Consider the following 22,764-nt stretch of genomic DNA (forward strand, 5'->3'; position numbering starts at 1 on the left):
TTAGCTGTTTGCTATTACACGATGTAATTGAATGGGACTCTTTTTTATTTGACTGTTTCTGATCAGACCCTGCCTGTATTTTATCATTTTCCATCCTCCCTACACTATCGTCTCATCAACACATTGAGACTCTGCTGTTCTGCCTGTCTAACTGGCCCTGCGTGTGGAACTGGGAGCATCTCAGAGAATGCCACCATGGAGGTCCTGCACTTCAATCTCTTACCTAGCAGCCTAAATTTTGGCCTCCAGGACCTCTCTCCTATCCTTCCGTATATTCTTGGTACCTACATGTACAATGACCACCGGCTCCTCCACAGCACTACTGTCATAAATATAAAGGGAAGGGTAATCACCTTTAAAATCCCTCCTGGCCAGAGGAAAAACCCTTTCACCTGTAAAGGATTAAGAAGCTAGGATAACCTCGCTGGCACCTGACCACAATGACCAATGAGGAGACAAGATACTTTTAAAAGCTGGGGGGAGGGAGAAACAAAGTCTCTCTCTCTGTCTGTGTGATGTTTTTGCTGGGGACAGAACAGGAATGGAGTCTTAGAACTTAGTAAGTAATCTAGCTAGATATGCGTTAGATTCTGATTCCTTTAAATGGCTGATAAAATAAGCTGTGCTGAATGGAATGGATATTCCTATTTTTGTGTCTTTTTGAAACTTAAAGTTTTGCCTAGAGGGATTCTCTATGTTTTGAATCTAATTACCCTGTAAGGTATTTACCATCCTGATTTTACAGAGGTGATTCTTTTTACTTTTTCTTCTATTAAAATTCTTCTTTTAAGAAACTGAATGCTTTTTCATTGTTCTTAAGATCCAAGGGTTTGGGTCTGTGGTCACCTATGCAAATTGATGAGGATTTTTATCAGACCTTCTCCAGGAAAGGGGGTGTAATGTTTGGGATGATTTTGGGGGGAAAGACGTTCCAAACGGACTCTTTCCTAGTCATATACCGGTTAGACGTTTGGTGGTGGCAGCGAAAGTCCAAGGGCAAAGGGTAAAATTGTTTGTACCTTGGGGAAGTTTTAACCTAAGCTGGTAAAAGTAAGCTTAGGAGGTTTCCACGCAGGTCCCCACATCTGTACCCTAGAGTTCAGAGTGGGGAAGGAACCTTGACAACTTCACATAAATCTATCCAGATGTCTCTAGAGATTCGCAACCTTTGCACCAGGCAGGTAAGTCACCATGTGGTTCTTCTGGTCATCGCAAACCCAGTTATCTATGTTTCTAGTGATCAAATCATCCATTAGTAATATCTGTCTCTTCCTAATAACTGGAGTTCCCTCCCCCGGAGTGGTATCCTCAGTGCGAGAGGATACCACAACATCATCTGAAAGGAGAGTCCCAACTATGGGATTGTTTCCCTCTGCTCCAGTTAGATGCTCTCCTTCCCTGGACTTTCATCCTCCTCAACAGCACAGAGGCTGTCAGACCAGGGATGAGACCCTTCTACTGTGTCCCGGAAAGTCTCATCTATGTACATCTCCGTCTCCCTCAGCTCCTCCAGTTCAGGCACTCTGGTCTCCAAAGCCCGTACACAGTGTCTGAGGGCCAGGAGCGCCTGGTACCGAATGCACGCATACCTCTCGATTGTATAGTTATCTGAGGGGGTCACATGTGTTTGACTGCTTATCTGAGTTAATATCATCTTGATCCCCACTGCCTGACAGTCACAGTAGATGAAATAATATGCTGTGTTCTTCAGGAGGCAGGGGGTGCCCCAGAATACCCTGGCGATGAGAAGGAGTGGGTATGCGATCAGATAAGAGAGAATGGGACAGGCACTCAGCTCCAGAGACAGCAGCCATCCCCCTACAACACACCAGGGCACTTCGCGCAGCCACTGCAGCCAAGAGAGAAGGTCAAACAGGGCCACCGTTTGATTGCAGGGGAGTGGAATAGGCTCAGTGACTTGATAGGGATATCTGAAGAAATAAAGAAACGGAGGAAGGAAAATAACAGAGAGCACTGAGACAGAGAAAGGAGAGAAAGTCATTGGGAAAGGAAAAAGAGGGAAATGGAGAGAAACCCCCTAACCTTGAAACCAACTGTGTGAATGAGCCAGTGCTTTGATATGGCAGTTCTTGGGGTTCTTAACAGACCTTTTGGAGACAACGCAGATATTCCGGACACTTCATCTGGGAACCACGGCTTCTCAATAGCCTTCTGACTCCTAAGCACACACATGCACTCTATCTCAACCCCACTCTGCCTCTCTGGGTTTTTGGTGGTTATCTCAGAGCTCTGTGTCACTGTGTAGTGCTGCAGGCACAGTAATACACAGCAGAGTCAGATTGTGAAAGGCTTTTCCATTTAAGGTCCCATTTTTTGTTGCTTCTCAAGGCTGTCATAGGTTTGGCTGTGAAACTGGTTCCTGGTCCATCTTCTAGAGAGTAGAAGAGCCCCTCCAGCTCCCTTCCTTCCTGCTGCCAGTACCAGTACATGTACTTGCAGCTGGTTTGTTTCAAGGTACACTGCAGGGTTGAGGATTCTCCTAAGCGCCCCATGAGGAAGGGCAACTGCTCCACATAGGCCAAGCCCACACCTGGAAAAAATGTGATTTTTTTTTTTTTTTACAAAAACACAAGGGGACAAGTGGGGGGTGGAGGAAGAGAGAGAGAGAGAGAAAACTTGAGAGGCAGTAAAAGACACAAAATGGACAAGACAGTCACTTTGCCTGTGCAAATAAACAGGGGCCTTTGTGTGTTATTCTTGGCTGAGATTTCCCTACCCTGTGGAGCGAATTGACAGGCTATGTACTAGGAGTCTCCCATCTGGGATTCACTCTGGGATGGGACAGTCTCAGGTGAGTATATTTTTACCCACAAGTCCCTGCTTCTTGGTGATTCTCTTGGTTCCCCCCAGGGTCTTGAAGCAGATCAGACAGTGTCTAGAGATTCCCTAATACCTCAATCTCAGTCATAAGAATGTGTCCCCTCAACTTGGGACTCTGGCCCTCCCCGCCCCACCCCATCCTCATGGTTACTCAGATGTACCTGGGACCCAAAGGAGCAGTGCTGAGAGCAGATGTCTCCACATGATGGAAACTTTCCCCTGCTCTGTCTCCTCCACACAATAGGTTTCCTCCTCTCTGTGCCTTGAGGGGAGCGAGAGGGGAACTACCCTCCTCAGTGGGAGGAGAAACACTGTAGTGTCACTTCAGAGGAGAGACTTACCTCTGCCTATGTCTGCATCCTCTCCTCTGCCTCCTGGATGACCAGTTTCATGAACACTTTGGAGATTGTTTTCTGGTTCCCTTCTCCTGGGTGATGCCTTTCTCTCGCTAACATGGAATAAGAATTTATCCTGAGGAACAGTAATGGAGAAGACAGCAGCTGAGGAGAGGACACATGTGCCGTGTTGCAGGCATGAGATTCTAAGTCTGGACAGGTTTCAGAGTAGCAGCCATGTTAGTCTGTATTCGCAAAAAGAAAAGGAGTACTTGTGGCACCTTAGAGACTAACAAATTTATGCTCTAATAAATTTGTTAGTCTCTAAGGTGCCACAAGTACTCCTTTTCTTTTTGCGAATACAGACTAACACGGCTGCTACTCTGAAACCTAACAAATTTATTAGAGCATAAGCTTTCATGAGCTACAGCTCACTTCATCGGATGCATTTGGTGGAAAAAACAGAGGGGAGATTTATATACACACACAGAGAACATGAAACAATGGGTTTATCATACACACTGTAAGGAGAGTGATCACTTAAGATAAGCCATCACCAGCAGCAGGGGGGGAGGGAGGAAAACCTTTCATGGTGACAAGCAAGGTAGGCTATTTCCAGCAGTTAACAAGAACATCTGAGGAACAGTGGGGGGTGGGGTGGGGGAGAGAAATAACATGGGGAAATAGATTTACTTTGTGTAATGACTCATCCATTCCCAGTCTCTATTCAAGCCTAAGTTAATTGTATCCAGTTTCAAATTAATTTGGAATTAATTTGCAAACTGGATACAATTAATTTAGGCTTGAACTGGATACAATTAACTTAGGCTTGAATAGAGACTGGGAATGGATGAGTCATTACACAAAGTAAAACTATTTCCCCATGGTATTTCTCCTCCCCACCCCACCGCACCCCCCACTGTTCCTCAGATATTCTTGTTAACTGCTGGAAATAGCCTACCTTGCTTGTCACCATGAAAAGTTTTCCTCCCTCCCCCCTGATGCTCATCTTAAGTGATCACTCTCCTTACAGTGTGTATGATAAAACCCATTGTTTCATGTTCTCTGTGTGTGTATATAAATCTCCCCTCTGTATTTTCCCCCAAATGCATCCGATGAAGTGAGCTGTAGCTCACGAAAGCTTATGCTCAAATAAATTTGTTAGTCTCTAAGGTGCCACAAGTACTCCTTTTCTTACTCCGGTTAGTGCATGTGATCATGGCTCCCTCTAGCGACTGGCTGGCAGAGCTGATAAGAGGGAGAGGGAGATAGGGGAGAGCACTTCTGACTAGTGTGTGCCTGTGAGGGAGCTCTCTGATCACAGCAACTTTCCAAGCTCTGCATTGCTAAGTGAAGTTTACTTTCTATGAACTTTCCAACCACAACCCACTTCCTGTCATAACTACAGCTGCTGAGCCACACCTGTGGCCTAGGCTCTCCCAGCATGAGAGTAATTTGCAGTGGTGTTGCTACACTGATATAGTGACACACACACTGTAATACAAAAGTGCTGCACTGATGGAAATCAGGGCTTACAGTGGTGAATCTTACTCTAGTATGTTCAATGTGGCTACTCCATGGTGTACTTCCTTAATGTAGGTTTCAGAGTAGCAGCCGTGTTAGTCTATATTCGCAAAAAGAAAAGGAGTACTTGTGGCACCTTAGAGACTAACAAATTTATTAGAGCATAAGCTTTCAAAATGCATCCGATGAAGTGAGCTGTAGCTCACGAGAGCTTATGCTCTAATAAATTTGTTAGTCTCTAAGGTGCCACAAGTACTCCTTTTCTTTTTCCTTAATGTAGGTAGGGCCTGAGATGTGAAATGATGCAAGTCATCAAAGTGTTTCAATATCATGCTCTGTCTCTGGGGTTTTGCTGGCTGTCTCAGGGCTCTGTGTCACTATGCAGTGCTGTAGGTGCAGTAATACACAGCTGAGTCAGACTGAAAGGTTTGTTGATTTTAGGTCCTATTATTTTTTCCTCCTCAGGGCTGTCCTGGGCTCAGCTGTGAAGTGGTCTTCATAAGAATAGAAGAGCCCCTCCAGCTCCCTGCCTCCCTGTTGCCTATACCAGTATATCTTGTCACAGTTGGATTGTTTCAGTGTATGTTGCAGGATTGTGGAGTTTCCTGAGTACCGTATGAGGAAAGGGGGCTGCTCCACATAAGCTGAGCTCACACCTGGAAGGAAATGGGAAACAACATCTGGAAAATGAGAGGATAGAAGTAGAGATACAGGGAGTGAGAAAAGAAAGAAACACAAAGTCAGAAGCAAATAAAATGTGACAGGAAAGGAAAAGAGTAGCCTTCTCTCAGCAAACCATTTGATCTCTCCTGAGTGAGTCCTGTCTATGAGCTGAGTTGAGTCTGTCATGCACTAAACAAGTGGGAGCTGCACTAAGCATGTCCTGTCTGGGAATCACTCTCCACAGGTCTCACAGTCTATGGAGAGATGATTTTTTCCCCAAATTATCCTGTTCTGTGATGATTGTCTCCCAAGATTTCAAAGCAGATGAGACATGAGTTCCAGACATCCCCTTCCTCTCAGTCTGAGAGATGAGTGTGTCTCCTGGACAAGGGACTCTGCACCTGTTTTTCCCATCCCCAGTCCTTGCATCACTCAGCTGGTACCTGGGACCCAGATGATCAGCACAGGGAAGAGGAGATGTCTCCACATCCCAGAAATAGTTTTCACCAGTTCTATTTCCTCCATGCTGTGAGTTGCCATCTGTCTGTGCTTTAGGGGGAGTGCAGGAGATGGGCTTATACATTCCACAAGGAGAAGGGCTGTAAACCCTGGAGCCCCCCACTTGCAATTCCATTTGTGAGTTTCTGTCTGTATGTTTCTGTTTTTCTCTCTTTATGGGGCTCTGTGTCTCTGCTGTAAATCAGGAGTAGCCCTGCTGAGGTCAGTTCCAGATGTGTACAGCCACTGCAAGTGAAAGCAGAGCCATGTACAATGTGTCTCTGTTTCTAGATCTATCTGTGTCCATCCCCTGGTCTGCATTAGAAAAAAACATCTAAGAGAGTGATTCATTATAGTGTGTTCAGAAAACCACACAGGGATATGACCAAAGCCCCACGTGGCCTCCATAGTGAAAATATTGGCAACTGTGGAATGCAGGAGAGGAAATTAGAAGAAATGGGAGAGAGGGAGGGAGGCAGGCTATGGGTGGTGCAGGACATGATGAGACATGAAGAGCTAGAGCACATGACTTATGAGGAGAGGCTGAGGGAACTGGGATTATTTCATCTGCAGAAGAGAAGAATGAAGGGGGATTTGATAGCTGCTTACAACCACCTGAAAGGGGGTTCCAAAGAAGATGGATCTAGACTGTTCTCAGTGGTAGCAGATGACAGAACAAGGAGTAATGGTCTCAAGTTGCAGTGTGGGAGATTTAGGTTGGATATTAGGAAAAACGTTTTCATTATGAGGGTGAAAAGAAAAGGAGTACTTGTGGCACCTTAGAGACTAACAAATTTATTAGAGCATAAGCTTTCGTGAGCTACAGCTCACTTCATCGGATGCATCCGATGAAGTGAGCTGTAGCTCACGAAAGCTTATGCTCTAATAAATTTGTTAGTCTCTAAGGTGCCACAAGTACTCCTTTTCTTTTTGCGTATACAGACTAACACGGCTGCTACTCTGAAACCTGTGATTATGAGGGTGGTGAAGCAGTGAAATGGATTACCTAGGGAGGTTGTGGAATCTCCTTCCTAAGAGGTTTTCAATTGGGGATTGGTCCTGCTTTGAGCAGGGGGTTGGACTAGATGACCTCCTGAGGTTCCTTCCAACCCTGATAGTCTATGATTCTATGTATCTATAGTGCAGATGTTGCCTGGGACAAGCTGGGAAAGGAAGAAGAGAGCACGATGTTCAGAGGACAGGAGGATGGGGTGAGTAGCATGTGAGGGGGCTGCTGCTGACATTTATGAGCACATCATGTTTATTACAGTAGAAATAACAAATCTTTCCCCGGATTTTACATCAGGCCCTTTTCCCTTCCCAGGTACCTATTTTTTGGGAAGCTAATTATTTTGCCTGAGTTGAGACTGCGCACTGCTTAATTTGCAATGAAAGAGGTGCCAGAGATCAAGCAATTAGGTGGTGGGGCTCAAGCAATTTTTTTACTTTCATAACTGACTTGGCAAGCACAGAGGTGCTGGAGCTATGAACTGCCAAGCCTAGAGGTGCCGGGACTCAGCCGTGGCAAGTCCCAGCACAAATTAAGCACTGAGGTTGCCGGTCTGTTGGTAAGAGCAATGCTGAACCAGGAGAAATGGCAGCCGGGGGGAAGGGAGGGTTAGTTGCTATATCCACTCTGCTCTCTCACTGTGCCCTGTGCTGTAGGTGCAGTAGATGGTCTGGGACTGAATCACATTCTTCATCTCCAACCTAGCTTTGTGCTACTGACCCACTCAGACCTGTAGAATGTTCCCACCCAAGGTATTTCCTCCTAGTCATCCTTGGTTTCTGATTGCACCAGGAAGTGCAGATGGCCTTGGACATCCTGCAGGTACCAACTCATCCAGGAGTCAGTAATGTCCTTCAAGGTGCAGGTCACTGACTGTGACCCTCCCAGCCTTACCATGAAATATGGAGGTGACTACTTCACAAATCTGCCCCCTGTCCCTGAAAAACAGAGGGGGATGCCCCATGAGGTGATGAACTTCTTCAAGGATCCTGAGTCCACCCGGGTGGCTGCTGCTGGGAGCCCGGGCCTCACCTAAGAAGGCAGTGGCCAGCAGCCCCATTAGCAGAGAGAGGAGCTGCAACATCCCCATGTCCCTCTCAGTGTCTGCACAGGGAGCTGTCTGTAGGGGGTTGCAGAGTCCAAGGGAGGAAATGAGACTCAAACATCCCTTGTATGGAGTGAATAGGTTTGTGCCAGAGGTAACAGTGTTGATAAACGTATTAAGCTCAGTAAGCCGGATGTCTGTGTGGAACACTCCAATACCGAGAGGAGGATCTCTGCCCACATGGACAGTAGAGGGAATTGCTAAACCTTGAGGAAGTCAGGCACATTCCAACTCCTAGAGGACAGTGCCAATTTCTTGTGCACGTACCACACATGCACTAACACACTTCTGTGTTCCCCCAGGCTACCTTATGCAGTCTGTCATGTCAGGCATTGCTGCACTGAGAGGTCACAGGGAGCCTTTTTGTTCAGTGTCCCATTATCCCATCATATGCAGTGCATGTGCTATACTTGGCAAAATCATGCAAGGTATGTAGATACGAGCCTTTGGGAAAGGACATGAGTTACACAAAGAAAAGAGACCATGCTATTATTCTGCCATAGCACAGCTAGGACATAATGCTGTGCACAAAGATTGCTCTTTTTTAACATCTTGTAGAAGTTTGGTAATGGCCCACCAGTATGTGGTATGGGTTTGGCTGAATTGAAAATGGTTCCTATAGGACCAGTAAACTAAAGGGAACAGGCAGCTTTCCTTGGTTCATAGTTGCTCCGTACATGGGACCCAGCAGGTATTGGTCCTGATGGGGACTGTCACAGGACTATCAGTGATTCCTGTAATTGTGGTATATTTAAACTGTGTTTAAAGTCGTAAGCTATCATTTTAAATTTCAGGGGGGTTCCTGGTCCTGCTTTCAGGCTATGGTGCTCTGTAGGGAAGCATGTGATCTGGGCCTAGCAGCGGTCAATCTGCAGCCAGCAAGCCTAGAGTAAAGTAGGGGAAGTTGTGTCTCTCCATCTTTAGGGAGCAGCCTGTTTTATCTCTCTCTCTTTTGGGGTTCTTGTGTGTTATTGTTCTGAATTCTAAGAAATAAAGCACTGTAATGGCCAATCAACCAGCAAGAATATTTTTTGTATTTATTTAATTTCTCTGTGTTTAGGCTATGAACATAACAGTTATATAACATGTGGACTCCCTATATTTGTCACGCTCAACCTAGGCTGATAGAATAACCTGTCTGAACATTGGAGATGGCCTTTAATACACGTTTGCCTCTGAATCGGTCGGCTCTCTGCTATGAAAATGGTTTGTGTTCATTAAATGTGGTACTAAAGGTTTTTGATCGACTGTTATTGTTCACTTCATTTCCAGCATCCTGAGCACTAGTGGGAAGACATCATTCCTGATATTCCTTACAAAGATTCCTCAGAAATCTTCTCTCGATGTAGGTATTTACTTCTTCACCTTCCCTTGGATAAATTAAATAGAATGAGCTTTAGGCTACATCTACATTATGAGATGGGATGTGATTCCCCCAATCACATACACATACTTGCTCTAGCTTTCCTCAAGCTAGCATGGATGTAAAGAGCAGTGTAGCTATGGTAGCACAGGTAGCCAGAGTTCTGGCAGTACAAACCCACCTCATGGGTACATACTTGGTACAGCTAAGATATGCCTCCACTCCCGCTATCCTTGCTACCGCAGATACACAGCTTTTTATACTCACCCAGTACAATGGGAATGAGTGTGAGTATGAGTAGCCAAGCAGGAGAATCACACCACTAGCTCATAGTGTAGATGTAGCCTTAGTCTGTCTTTTCAGGCAGGTTTTCCAGACCCTGAGTTGTTTTTCTAGTTCTTTTCTGGACCGTTTGTTATATTCCAACACCTTTTCTGAAATGTGGACACCAGAACTAGACTTAGTATTCCAGTAATAGTTTATCCAATGCCGTATACTAAGGTAATACTATCTCCCTGCTCCTACCTCATATTCCCCTGCTTAGACATCCATGGCTCAGCAATCATGTGAATAAAGCCACTGGAGTCAGATAAGGACAGTCTCAAAAACACAGTCAGACTGAATTACAGGGGAACGAGGGCTGGGTCACAGATTGGATTTGTGCTTTTAATCTAAACAAATAGAAAAAATGAAGAGAAAAAAAGGGAAAGTGAGGGAGACGGAGAAATGGAAATAGAATGAGAGAGAATAGGAAAGGAATAGAAGGAAGTGGGGAAGCAAGAAAGAAAAGTACAAGTAGTAGAAAGATGTGTCCAATTTTGAGAGACCAACAGTGAAATCCTAGCCCCATTGGAATCAGTGTCTTAACTCCCATTGTTATTAATAGAGCCAGAGTCACTCCCTAAGTTTCCTTCTGACTCCTAAGCACACACAGCTCCCTCCATCTCCTCTCCTGTCTTTGTCCCTGGGTTTCTGCTGGCTGTCTCAGGGCTCTGTGTCACTGTAGACACAGTAATACACAGCTGAGTCCGAACATGAAAGGCTTTTCCATGTTCGCTGCCAATTGTTGTTCCTCTTCAGCGTGAGGTTGTTCCCATGTCCATTCCCTCCAGAGTAGAAGAGCCCCTCCAGCTCCTGGCCTCCCTGCTGCCAGTACCAGTACATATGGTAATATTCAGACTTTTTAAATTTGGGAGTCTCCTGGAAACACTGTGAAGAAGGGTGGCTGCTCTATGTAGATGGAACCCACACCAGGAAGGAAACAAGAAACAGTATGGGTACATTGACACAGAAAATAAATAAATAAATAAACCTTGGCACTGATCTCAGAGCATGGTTCAACTGATTCAGGCTTGAGGGGCTAGTGCTACAGGGCTAAAAATTTCAGTGTAGATGTTCCCGCTCAGGCTGGAACTGGACTCCAAAATCCAGCTGGAGCCTGAACATCTACACTGCTATTTTTAGCTCTGTAGCACAAGCCCCATGAGCATAAGTCAATTGTCACCGACTCTGAGACTCACTGCCATAAGGTTTTGTTTGGGTTTTTTTTTTGCAGTGTAGACATGCCCCATGAAAGAACCAGTGGTTCTTTGGTTGGTCGTGCCAACTCAGGGCACAAATTGAGATGAAAGAGAGAGAGAGAGAGAGAGCAACAGAAAGGAAGGAAGAAAAAAGAAGGAAAGGGTAAAGGAGAGAAAGCGGGAATGAAAAATAGAGAAGTGGAGATAAAGAGAGAAAAAAGAAAACAGGACAGTCACCTTCCCTCTGCAAAACATTGGAGTCATCGTATGATATTCTAGGCTGAGATCGCACTACCTCATTAACTGAACTGACACGACATGCACTGAAGGTCTTACATCTGGGAATTACTCAGTCGTTTAAGATCCAACATCTCAGGTGAAGACATTTTTACACACAAGTCCTTGCTCCTCACTGGTTCTCTGTCCATCCCAGAGACTCAAAGCTGATGAGACGTGGAGTCCAGAGATCCTTTCACACCTCAGTCTCAGTGATGAGAGTGTGCGTGCTCAGCTTGGAATTCTGGGCCTGTCTGCCCCACCCCATCCCCATGGTCATTCAGACAGTACCTGGGGCCCAGAAAAGCAGCACTGAGAGCAGGAAATGTCTGCACATGGTGGCACCTTTCCCCTGCTCTAGTTCCTCTATGCTCTGTGTTTTATTCTCTCTCTGCCTCAAGGGGAGTGAGAGGGAAGAGCAAATACACTTCTCAGCGGGAGGGGAAACTCTATGGTGTCATTTCACAGGAGAAACTTACCAGTTTCCCACATTGACCCTCACTGTACTTTCTTCCTGGCCAGTTTCATGAATGTCCTTGACACGGGTGTCTGTGCCCCCTTCTCCTGGATGACACCTTCCTGACATTAACACAGGAATGAGAATTCCTCCTGAGGAATGATGATGGGGGATACAGCATCAGAGGAGAGGACACTTGTATTTACATAGCATGCTACAGATCTTAGGTATGAAAAGGGTGAATACTATATCTGTTATTTAAATTACATTTCCCTATAGCAGTTCATTGTTGTGATGTTATCTCTCTCTCTGTACGTATCTGTGTGAGTGCAGGTGTATGTCTGGCTCTTTCCTGAACAAGAAAAAGAAATCAGAAAAAACACAGTTTCTAAATTAAAATGTAGCTGGTTTAAGGTTACAGCTCTGAGCATATTACCCCTCATGTGCGGAGAGCACTGAACAATCTGGGGAGTGTCAGTGAAACACACTGGTTTGTGCGTTTTATAGAATCATAGAATAGAATAATAGATTAGGGTTGGAAGAGATCTCAGGAGTTCATCTAGTCCAATCCCCTGCTCAAAGCAGGACCAACACCACCTAAATGATCCGAGCCAGGGCTTTGTCAAGCCTGACCGTAAAAACCTCTAAGGATGGAGATTCCACCACCTCCCTAGGTAACCCATTCCAGAGCTTATCCCTGCTCCCTCTAGTGACCGGCTGGCAGAGCTGATGAAAGTGTGTGGGAAACAGAAGACAGCACACATAACCAGAGTGCAGGTGTGTCCTGTGTGTGGGGAACCATAGGTGCTGGAACTGGGCGTGCTGCTGCACCTCCTGGATTGAAGTGGTTTCCATCCTATACAGGGTTTAAAGTTTGGTTCAGCGGCTCTCAGCATCCCCACTACATAAACTCTTCCAGAACCTCTGAGGGGACCTAAATGAGAGAGTCAGCAGCATGTTCAAAGCGGGCTGCTATTGATGTAAATGAGAACAGTGCCCCTGACATTGAGAATGGGTCTCCCTTGAAGAGTCTCTGCATAGTTGGTGTTATTCCATCTCCTTCCTGCTGGATAACTAATCAGTTCCCCTGCAGCCTCTTTGTTTCAGACTCTGGGTGCTGGGCTGCGATTCCCCCATCTTGGAACCAGGGGAGGTTTTTGTCACCATCTCCACCCTAATCTCTCACTGTGCCCTTACTGAAGGTGCAGTAGATGGTCTGCAACTGAATCACATTCTGCATCTCCACCCTGAGCTCTGTGTTACTGACCCGCTCATACCGGTGGGATGTTCCCTCCTGGATTATTTCCTCCTGGTCACCCTTGGTTCCTGATTGCACCAGGAAGTGCAAATGGCCTTGGGCATCCTGCTGATATCAGCTCATCCAGAGTTAGGTCATGTCCTTCAAGGTGCAGGTCACTGACTGTGACACTTTTGGCCTCACTGTGAAATAGGCGGGTGACTGCTCCACCTATCTGCCCTTTGTGCCTGGAAGACAAAGGGGTCACAACCAATAGGTGAGAAACCTCCCCAGGGAACTTGATCCTACCAGGTGATTATTGCACGGTCTCACCTGAGAGGGCAGTGGCCAACAGCCCCTTTAGCAGAGAGAGGAGCTGCAGCAACTCTATGTCCTGTCAGCATCCTCACTGGGAGGTATCTGGGAGGAACGGGGGTTGCAGAGCCTGGGGGTGGGGAGAGGACGAGTGTAGTAGTAAATAGGCGTGACCAGTGGTAATACTATTGATAAATGTGCTAGCTCAGCATGCTTGCTGTTTGTGTGTGACACTCCCATACTGAGTGGAACCGCTCTGTCCCCTGGACAGTAGAAGGAATTGCTAAACCTTGAGGAACTCAGGCGCGTGCCATCTCCTAGAAAACAGTGAGAATTTCGTGTGAACACAGTACACCAATGCACCTTGTCCAGACTATCCTGTTTTGCAGTGCTGCACTGAAGAATCCACCGTGACCCCTGGGAAATTGTTCCAAGGGTTAATTACTCTCACTGTTAAAAAATTATGGCTTAATTCCAGTCAGAGTTTATGTAACTTCAACTTCCAGCCACTGGATCAGGTTATGCCTATCTCTGCTAGATTGAAGACCCCATTATCAAATATTTTCCCCATTATAGGTACTTATAGACTGTAATCAAGTCATTTCTTAATCTTCTTTTGTTAAGATTGAGCTCCTTGAGTCTATCATTATAAAGCAGGTTTTCTAATCCTTTAATCATTCTCGTGGCTCTTCTCTGAATCGTCACCAATTTATCATCATCCTTGTTGAATTGTGGGCACCAAACTAGGCAGGCAAATCCACTAGTGGTCACATCTCTGTATACAGCATTGCTAATACCACCTCCCTGCTCTTACTCCATATTCCCCTGCTTAGACATCCATGGCTCAGCAATCATGTGAATAAGGCATTACAGTCAGGTAAGAACAGTCCCCAGAGACACAGTGAGACCAAACCACAGGGCGAGGGTTGGGGTCAGCAACTGGATGTGCGGGTTTAATTTAAAGAAATAGAAAAAATGAAGAGAAAGCAATGGAAAATGAGAGAGCTGGAGCAAAGGGAATAGTGAGAATGAGGGAGAATAGGAAAGAAATAGAAGAAAATGTCAAGGAAGAAAGAAAAGTGTTAGCAATAGTGATCAATGTCCAATTTCAAGAGACCGATGAAATCCTAATCCCATTAGGGCAAAACTCCCATTGCTATTAATAGAGCCAATTACATCTCAAGTGTGCAACGTGGTCACTGATCTGGTGTGGGGGTTCCTGATGATCCTTACACTCCTTCTGGAGACAATGTATGTTCTAGTCACTTCATCGTGGACGTACATCCCTGCATTGTCCTTCCAACATCTAAGCACACAGAGCTCCCTCTATTTCCTCCCCTCTCTCTGTCTCTCTGGGATTTTGCTGGCTGTCTCAGGGCTCTGTGTCACTGTGCAGTGCTGCAGGCGCAGTAATACACAGCTGAGTCTGACCGTGAAAGTTTGTTCCATTTTAGGTCCCAGTTTTTCTTGCTCCTCTGGGCTGTCAAGAGCTCGGCTGTGAAGTTCACCAATTGGTCTCCATAAGAGTAGAAGAGCCCCTCCAGCTCCCTGCCTTCCCGCTGCCGGTACCAGAACATCCTGTCACAGTTGGGCTGTTTGAGTGTACACTGCAGAACTAGGGAGTGTCCTTGGCCCCCAGTAAGGAAGGGCAGCTGCTCCACATACGCTGAGCCCACACCTGGAAGGAAATGGGAAACTACATGACAGAACCATGAGGGCAGAGAGTGAGAGGACAGAAAGAGAGAGAGAGAACAAGTGAGAAAAGAATGAAGGGAAACCCATAGGGAATGATGAGCAGAGAAAATGGGAAGGAAACAAAAACAGTGATTTCTATGAGCAAACAAATGGATCTGCCCTGAGCTGGTCCTGTCTGGGAGTTCAGGCTCTACTGCACTGCATCACTAGGAGCTATGCTAAGGGTGTCCCAAGTGGGAGGGGTATTTTTGCTTTAGTTCCCCCACTCCTTAGTTATGCTCTCTATGCCTCCCAGGATCTCAGAGCAGATAAAATGTGGGGAGCAGACATCCCCTCCACCCTCAGTCTGAGAGAAGAGTATGTGTCCTCTGGACATGGGACTCTGCTCCTCTTTACCTTAACCCCATTCCTTGTGTTTCTCAGCCTGTACCTGGGACCCAGATGAGCAGTACAGGGAGGAGATGTCTCCACATCCCGACAGTAGTGTCTCCCAGTTCTGTTTCCTCCATAATGTGAGTTACCATCTGTCTGTCCCTTAGCGGGAGTGAAAGGGAACGGCTAATACACTCTACAAGTGATCTCCAGCTGCCAACAGGGCGACAAATCCTCCAGCCCCACCCACTTGGGTTTCCATTTGTGTGTCTCTCTCTGCATGTTTCCGGTTTTCTCTCTCTTTAGGTCTCATTCTGTTCTCACTGTCACTGTTTTTTTTTTCCACCAAATGCATCCGATGAAGTGAGCTGTAGCTCACGAAAGCTTATGCTCTAATAAATTTGTTAGTCTCTAAGGTGCCAAAAGTACTCCTTTTCTTTTTGCGAATACAGACTAACACGGCTGCTACTCTGAAAACTGTCCCTGATGTAATTGAGGGTAATGTAATCCACTGAAGTCAAATCAAGTCTATAGAAGTACAGCCAGTCAAGTGAAAGCAGAGTGCCTTGTGTGTCTGTTCCTAGGGTTCTTTGTGTCCATCACCAAGCCTGGATCAGAAATAACACAATTTTTTAGAGAGCGATTCATTGCATTGCATTCAGAAACCTAAACTTGGTATATGACCAAAGCCCTGAATAGCCCCCAGAGTAAGTAACTCCCAGCCTGTGTGAAATCAACCCTGTAACCTGGGGTGAAAGGCTGCATGTTCTATTCTTGGTCCCCATAAACCGGACAGTGTCTGCAGAGAGTACAGGGCCTTATTTTTATCACTGAACCCTGAAGAACCCATCTGGTCATGGCCTGGCTTGTGTGCCTATACACCACTGCCCCCTGCTGGGCGGAATATGTCAGAGCTGCTGAGGCATGTACTAGCTTCCTCTGCTGGCTGCTAATGGTGGAGTGGCACAATCCAACAGTCTAACAAGCTCATTATTAGAAAATTATTTTGCTTTTTATTCTGAAATACATGTCCCCAGCTCAGTACTGGCCATAATGAAGAGAGAGAGGATTGAAAGGAGGAGTCTGACAAAGCGGGCTGGCAGGCGGGGGTTATATTGTGGCCCTGTTGTCTCCTGCACTATGGCTAACTGCAAGGCAGAAGTCAGTGGTGCTGTCCCTGGGGCTGGAATTGTTGTGCTCCAGGGAAAAATTAACTTTGGGGTTCACAGATGTCACTGGGAAACAGTCTTGAGACCAGGCCCTTAATTTGCAAAGGGGGAGAGATTCTGGGGAATGAGAGAGGAGACGTGTAGAAATAAGGAAGGGAAGTGAGGAATGAGATAAAAGAGGAGAAGTGAGGGGAGGGAACAGAGGGGAGAAAGCAGAAGAGCACAGAAGGATGGAAAGTTCTCCTTCATCCAGCTTGAAATGGCTCTCATTGCCCAATTTCATTCCATTGAAGGGAGGAGACAGAGAAGGAGGAGTGAATGAGGCAACAGGGAGAATTGGGAAAGGAAGGTGTGAGAGAAGAGGAGAGAAAAGAGGGAAAGAGAAAGAAATGAAAAGTGAGGTTATGGGATAGAGACAAGAAGGAGAAAAGAACACCGGGAGGGTGAAGAGAGAGAAGAAGGAGAGGGGACCGGAAGAACAGAAGAAGATTTAGGGCACAGTGTCACGGACTCACAGGTCTTGGCCCCTTCAGTGTGACAGCCCTTCTCGGGGTCCACTGTCTCTTGGGGGTTAAGACCCTCTACCTCCTGGAACCACACCTCTCTGAGCCTTAACACGCCTCTCTCTAGCCATGGGCCCCCTCAGGGAGTTCACTTGCTCTGGACCCCCGGGGCCTCCACTCCCAGAGGGAATAATGCAACCCTGTTCTCTAGACCGGAGCAACTCTAGCCAGTGTAAAACCCTCAGGCCTGGCCTCCCTGAGCAAAGTACATCTAAGTCTCCCCTGCATCGAGGTAGGCTCTGCCTACTCTCTCTCTCTCAAGTCCCGAGACCCTGCGCTTTTCAGCTGGCCATCCAATATCACCGTCCCAAACTGTTCCTCACCTGTTCTTTGTCTTCTGTCCCAGGTAAACAGGTCGCTGGGACCCTCTCTTCTCTGTCCTTTGTTCCCCTCTGGCTGGAACTCATTGGTCAGGTCACCGAGGTCCTCTCTCCTCAGCCCATTGTCCTCCCACTGGCCAAAACCAGCTGACGGCCAAGCTGGGGTGGGCCTCTTAGTCATCAGGCCACCAGTTGTTTGGGTTCCCCATCTCCAGGCTGCTGTCTGGGGGTCCCGGCCGCTAGGCAAGGTCACAGCTGGTCCTTTTCAACAACAAACCCTCTCCCTCCATCTTATTAAATATGCAGCAAGCAGGGAAACTGAGGCGCGCACACACTATTCATGTAAAACACTACAAAAATCCCCAACTTCATTACACACGGCTAAATTAGAGAGTTTACAGCAGCACAGCTGCACCGATCCACCTGTGCCACTGTAAACTCTCTAATGTAGCCACTCTAAGCCAGGAGAGAGCTCTCCCATCAGTTAACTACGCTAGTCCCACAGAGCAGTTGTTCATGCCGGCACTTAGGGCAATGTAACTTATGTTGCTCAGGGAGGTGATTTACCCAGCCCCCTGAGAGACATAAATTATACTGACATAAGCTATAGTGTAGACATAGCCTTAGTAGGAGAAAAGAAGGAAAGAGGAAAGGTTCAGAAAAAGAGGAGAAGAGAGGCAGAAGAGAAGATAGGGAAGGGAGAGGAGGATACATAGGGACAGGGAAGGGAGGTGTTAGAGCAAGATGGAGTCCATCTTATGCAGGAGGCAGGGCTATGCATGGGTGTGGGGGAAGGGAAGTCCTTTCCCTTTGCTGGGAGGTTTATGCTAAGCACTTTCTGCAGTTGAGTCACTGTGTGATCTTGCTTAGCACAGTAATATGTGCCTGAGTCTTGCATCTGGGCTTTCTCTGCAGACAGAGAGAGGACATTGTTTTTTGTCCCACTGCTCTGGAAGTGACCTTCAAATGCCTTCTCAACATTTGCACTGGAGCCTTCTGTAGAAAACACCACCAGCTGCAGCCTTGCATCCTTCCCCACAGCCTGCTTGTACCAGTACATGGTCATGAATTGGGTTGTTGATAGAGAGCAGTTCAGTGTCAGTGGCTGTCCCTGACTGACCACCATGTCTGGGGGTTGGCGGATGGCCCATCCTGTGAGGAAATGGAAATGAAATTAGATGAGGGTTTAATGTGATGAAATTAGGGAAAAGAGTGGGGGGAGGATTTCTGGCTAGAGATCAGGAAATATTTTCAAAGGTGAGGGATCTACCAGGGGGTAGAAGATTCAATACCTCCTTTTAGTTTATAACCTCACTGTAGACATTCTTAGAGAATATAACATTGGAAACCACACCACAGGAGCTGGGGACTGTGTGCGATGGGAAAAATGCCCTCTAAAAGTTGTCCCATCTCTACTGTCTCTGATAAGAGTGAACAGATCTGTACACTCATTTATGAGCTGTTGGTTAATTTAATGGATTTCAGTGGTGCTCACTTACCCCAAGGGGACAGGACAACCATGAAGAGCAAACAGGGAACCATTGGGTACCTGCACGACTGGCTGCGGATCTGTCTGAGACAGCTGTGTAGACACACACAGCCTGAGACTGAATCAGAACTTCCAACCTCTGGCAGAGCTGGCAGAGACTGTGAGACAGGAAGTGATGAGAGAGAGAGAGAGAGAGTTCTGTTCAGGGACGGGGTGGGGAGGCAGAGTGAGAATATTCAGTGAGACAGCAGTGGAATCACTGTAATACATGTTAGCAGGAGATACGACCCATACACAGCTGTGTGTATGATCCTAATTGCTACTGTGGGGGTATTTGTGTGAAGTAGTAGGGGCATTTTGGGTGTTTGTTTTCAGTTCAGTAACAGGACTAGGAACTGGAGGAAAGAGTCATTATGAGAGCCAATCAGTTTTTTCTCTCCTCCTCACTCTTCTCTGGAGACTCCCACTAAACACGCAAGCTACAGAGAGATCACACAACATACCTTCAAGTTTGTTGTATGGGCTCATCACATTTTTCATGCCCCTGAGATCTGCCCATTCATATCACACAAGATCTGAACAGTCAGCAGCTAGGAATCACTTCATTCTCTACCAGAGCTGGACTGGAATCTGTTGTGTTATTCTCCACATGCACACAAGAAGAACTGGTGTTAAACAAATAAATGTCTTCATTAATAACTTTACATTCGCCTAACAGCACAGTGCCTGCTCTCAGCAACTTTCTGATCACAGCAGCCTTCCAGTTCCAAGTTATCTCGATATTTCTATGTGACGGTGAGACTTTGAACTCTCCAACAACACCATACGCTCTGTCACAACTATGGCTGCTGCTCCACACACCTGTGGCCTAGCGTCTGGAGGTCTAATATTGTCTGCAACTATTCACTGCATTTGCAACACCGTGTGCACCAATGAGAAGACACCGTTACTGAGCTCACAAGGACGGATTGTTATAGCATAAATAACACTATAAGCAGTTCTCTCATATGCGGTACACAGCGGTGGTGTTTGTGAGCACTCATCCCCAAGTCAGCTGACCATTTCTTTTCTTAAATTTCTGATTCAGTTCAATAGTTAAGGGATCTTATCTCCACTGGAGTTCAGGATGGCATTGCCTTTAACCAGCCAACCTCCACGCTCACTGTGTCTGTCTATCTGCTTTTTCTGATACCATCAGCTGCCCCTTCTCAGCGTTATGCATAATAGAATTTACACACCTGAGCTGGTGGCTGTGACACTGACAGTCTGATGTGTCAGGGTCTCCTGAAGCCCTTGATGAAAGTACCCTTGCAGGCTCAGTATCAACACTCACTCTCCCTTATTTGGAACTTTCTCTCCACTGACATCACCCTTATTTGCTGCTGGTCACATTGCGGATTTGTTAGATGGACAGAGGCCTCATTAGGGCACAGAAGAAGGGTGCCACCAAATCTGTTCCTCTCCCTCCACAGTGATGCCAAGAAGGAGGAAAAGGCACCCACCACGGACTGAGATGGGGAGCTGCTCTCTCTCTTTATAGATACCTATCCCTCTCTTTCTCTCTATTTCCTTTTGCTGCACCTCTCTGGAGCTCTTATTCACTGCCCTCCTTGGCTGCAGGCCCAGCAACACAGAGATATGTGATGTAAGTGCAACTTGGAATGACGAGGATGAAGGGCTTTGTGGTGTTCCTCTTGATTGTGTAGTTCATAGACTCATAGATATAAAGGTCAGAAGGGACCACCATGATCATCCAGTCTGACCTCCTGCACAATGCAGGCCACAGAATCTCATCCACCCATGCCTGCAATAAACTTCTCACCTATGCCTGAGCTCTTGAAGTCCTCAAATCATGGTTTAAAGACTTCAAGTTGCAGAGAATCCTCCATCAAGTGACCCGTGCCCCATGCTACAGAGGAAGGCGAAAAACTCACAGGGACTCTGCCAATCTGCCCTGGCAGAAAATTCCTTCCCGACCCCAAATATGGTGATCAGCTGAACCCTGAGCATATGGGCAAGATTCACCAGCCAGATACCCAGTTATCTGGAGTCATATGTGATGTGTTGACTGCACCTCTTAGGGAATGAAGAGGACTTCCAGCATCCCTTCCACTGCCTGACTCTTCGAATATATGAAGTCATACATACTGTCCATCGGAAGAGAAGGGACACCCAGAAACCCATGGAGATGCGAAAGCAGCTCCACAGACTGCAGCCACCCCCCTACAATACACTAGAGCACTTGTCTCAGCCACTGTAGCCAGGACAGGAGGTCAGGGAGGGCCAGAATGTGATAGCATTGCGATAGAGCAGGAATGGGCTTAATGACTGGATTGGGGGAAAGAAAGAAAGAAAGAAAGAAAGAAAGAAAGAAAGAAAGAAAGAAAGAAAGAAAGAAAGAAAGAAAGAAAGAAAGAATAGCAGAGCGGACAGGGACTAAGAGAAAATCATTTAGAAAGAAAAAGGAGGGCAGGAGATAGAAAGAGCCATAGCCTGAGATGTATGGCATGGCAGTTCCTGGGGATCTTTACAGCCCATCTGGAGACACCGAATGTATCCTAGACAATTTGACTAGGAACCATGGCCCTGCAATAACCTTCTGACTCATAGGTGCGTGCACTCCCTCTGTTTCCTCCCATCTCTCTGGGTTTTTGCTGGCTGTCTCAGGGCTCTGTGTCACTGTGCAGTGCTGCACGCACAGTAATACACAGCTGAGTCTGTCAGTGAAAGGCTTCTCCATGTTAGGTCCCATTTTGTGTTGTTTCTCAGGGCTGTCATGGGCTCAGCTGTGAAGTTGGTGCCAGGTCCACTTCCTAGAGAGCTGAAGAGTCCCTCCAGCTCCCTGCCTTCCCGTCGCCTATACCAGTACATCCAGTTGTAGCTGGTTTGTTTCAATGTACACTGCAGGGTTTTAGGATTCTCCTGAGCCCCTGTGAGAAAGGGCGGCTGCTCCACATAGGCTGACCACATACCTGGAAAAGAAGCAATAAAAAACTTGACAGAAATATGAGGGATGAGTGAATGCAGAAAATGGGGAGGTGGGGGAGGGAGAGAAAAAAAAGTTTGAAAGAGAGAAACACAGAGAGAAAAATGAGAAGGAGAAAAAGACAGAAAATGGAAAAGACCTTGCGTGTGCAAACAAACTGGGATCTTTGTGCAATATTCTTGGCTGAGATTTGCCTTCCCTGTGGACTGAATTGACTGGACGTGCATTAGGAGTCTCCCATCTGGGATTCACTCTTGGTTCTGACAGTCTCAGGTGGGTATATTTTAACTCATAAATCTCTGGTCCTTGGTGATTCTCTCCATTCCTCCCAGCGTCTCAAAGCAGATGAGAGACGTGATCTCCAAATATCCCCTCATACCTCAGTCTCAGTGACGAGAATGTGTCCCTCAATTTGGGACCAACTTGGGACTCTGGGCCTGCCTGCCCCACCCCATTCCTTTGGTCACTCAGACTGTACCTGGGACCCAGAGGAGCAGTGCTGAGAGCATGAGATATTGCCACATGCTGGTAACTTTCCCCTGCTTTGTCTCCACGACACTGTGGGTTTCCTCCTCTCTGCACCTCAAGTTGAAAGCGAGCTGAAGAGCAAATATGCTCCTCAGTGGGAGGAGAAACAAAGAGGCGTCTGTTTATGGAGAGAGTTATGGCTGCCTATGTCCTCTTTTCTCTCTGCTTCCCGGAAAGCCAGTTTCATGAATCCCTTGGAGACTGTTGTCTTATCCCCTTTGCCTGGATGATGCCTTCTTGCCACTAACACAGAGATGAGAATTTCTCCTCAGGTATGATGAGGGAGAAGATGCTATCACAGGAGAGGACTTATGCCATGTAGCAAGCCACATATCCTAGAAGATATGGACAGGAGCTCCTGACAGGTGACTAGAGTGACCCCTTGAGGCTTAATGGGTTTCAGGTACTGAGGCTGGATTATACACAGAAGGACAGGTTTCAGAGTAGCAGCCGTGTTAGTCTGTATTCGCAAAAAGAAAAGGAGTACCCGTGGCACCTT

The 22,764-nt window shown here is 46.7% G+C and overlaps 2 long non-coding RNA genes across 2 annotated transcripts; both read right to left on the bottom strand.

The window, feature by feature from the left end:
* Positions 1–12,953: 12,953 nt before the first annotated feature.
* LOC119854062 lies at positions 12,954–15,472 on the bottom strand. The gene is made up of 3 exons (XR_006280970.1): positions 15,269–15,472; positions 13,154–14,821; positions 12,954–13,068 (listed from the first exon to the last, which is right to left on the bottom strand). It is a non-coding gene; the product is annotated as an uncharacterized LOC119854062 (long non-coding RNA).
* Positions 15,473–21,437: 5,965 nt separating this feature from the next.
* Positions 21,438–22,407, bottom strand: LOC122459977. Its single transcript, XR_006280974.1, has 2 exons — positions 22,216–22,407; positions 21,438–21,723 (listed from the first exon to the last, which is right to left on the bottom strand). It is a non-coding gene; the product is annotated as an uncharacterized LOC122459977 (long non-coding RNA).
* Between the last annotated feature and the right edge of the window lie 357 nt (positions 22,408–22,764).

The sequence above is a fragment of the Dermochelys coriacea genome, chromosome 1, assembly GCF_009764565.3.
Source record: "Dermochelys coriacea isolate rDerCor1 chromosome 1, rDerCor1.pri.v4, whole genome shotgun sequence".
NCBI lineage: Eukaryota > Metazoa > Chordata > Testudines > Dermochelyidae > Dermochelys > Dermochelys coriacea.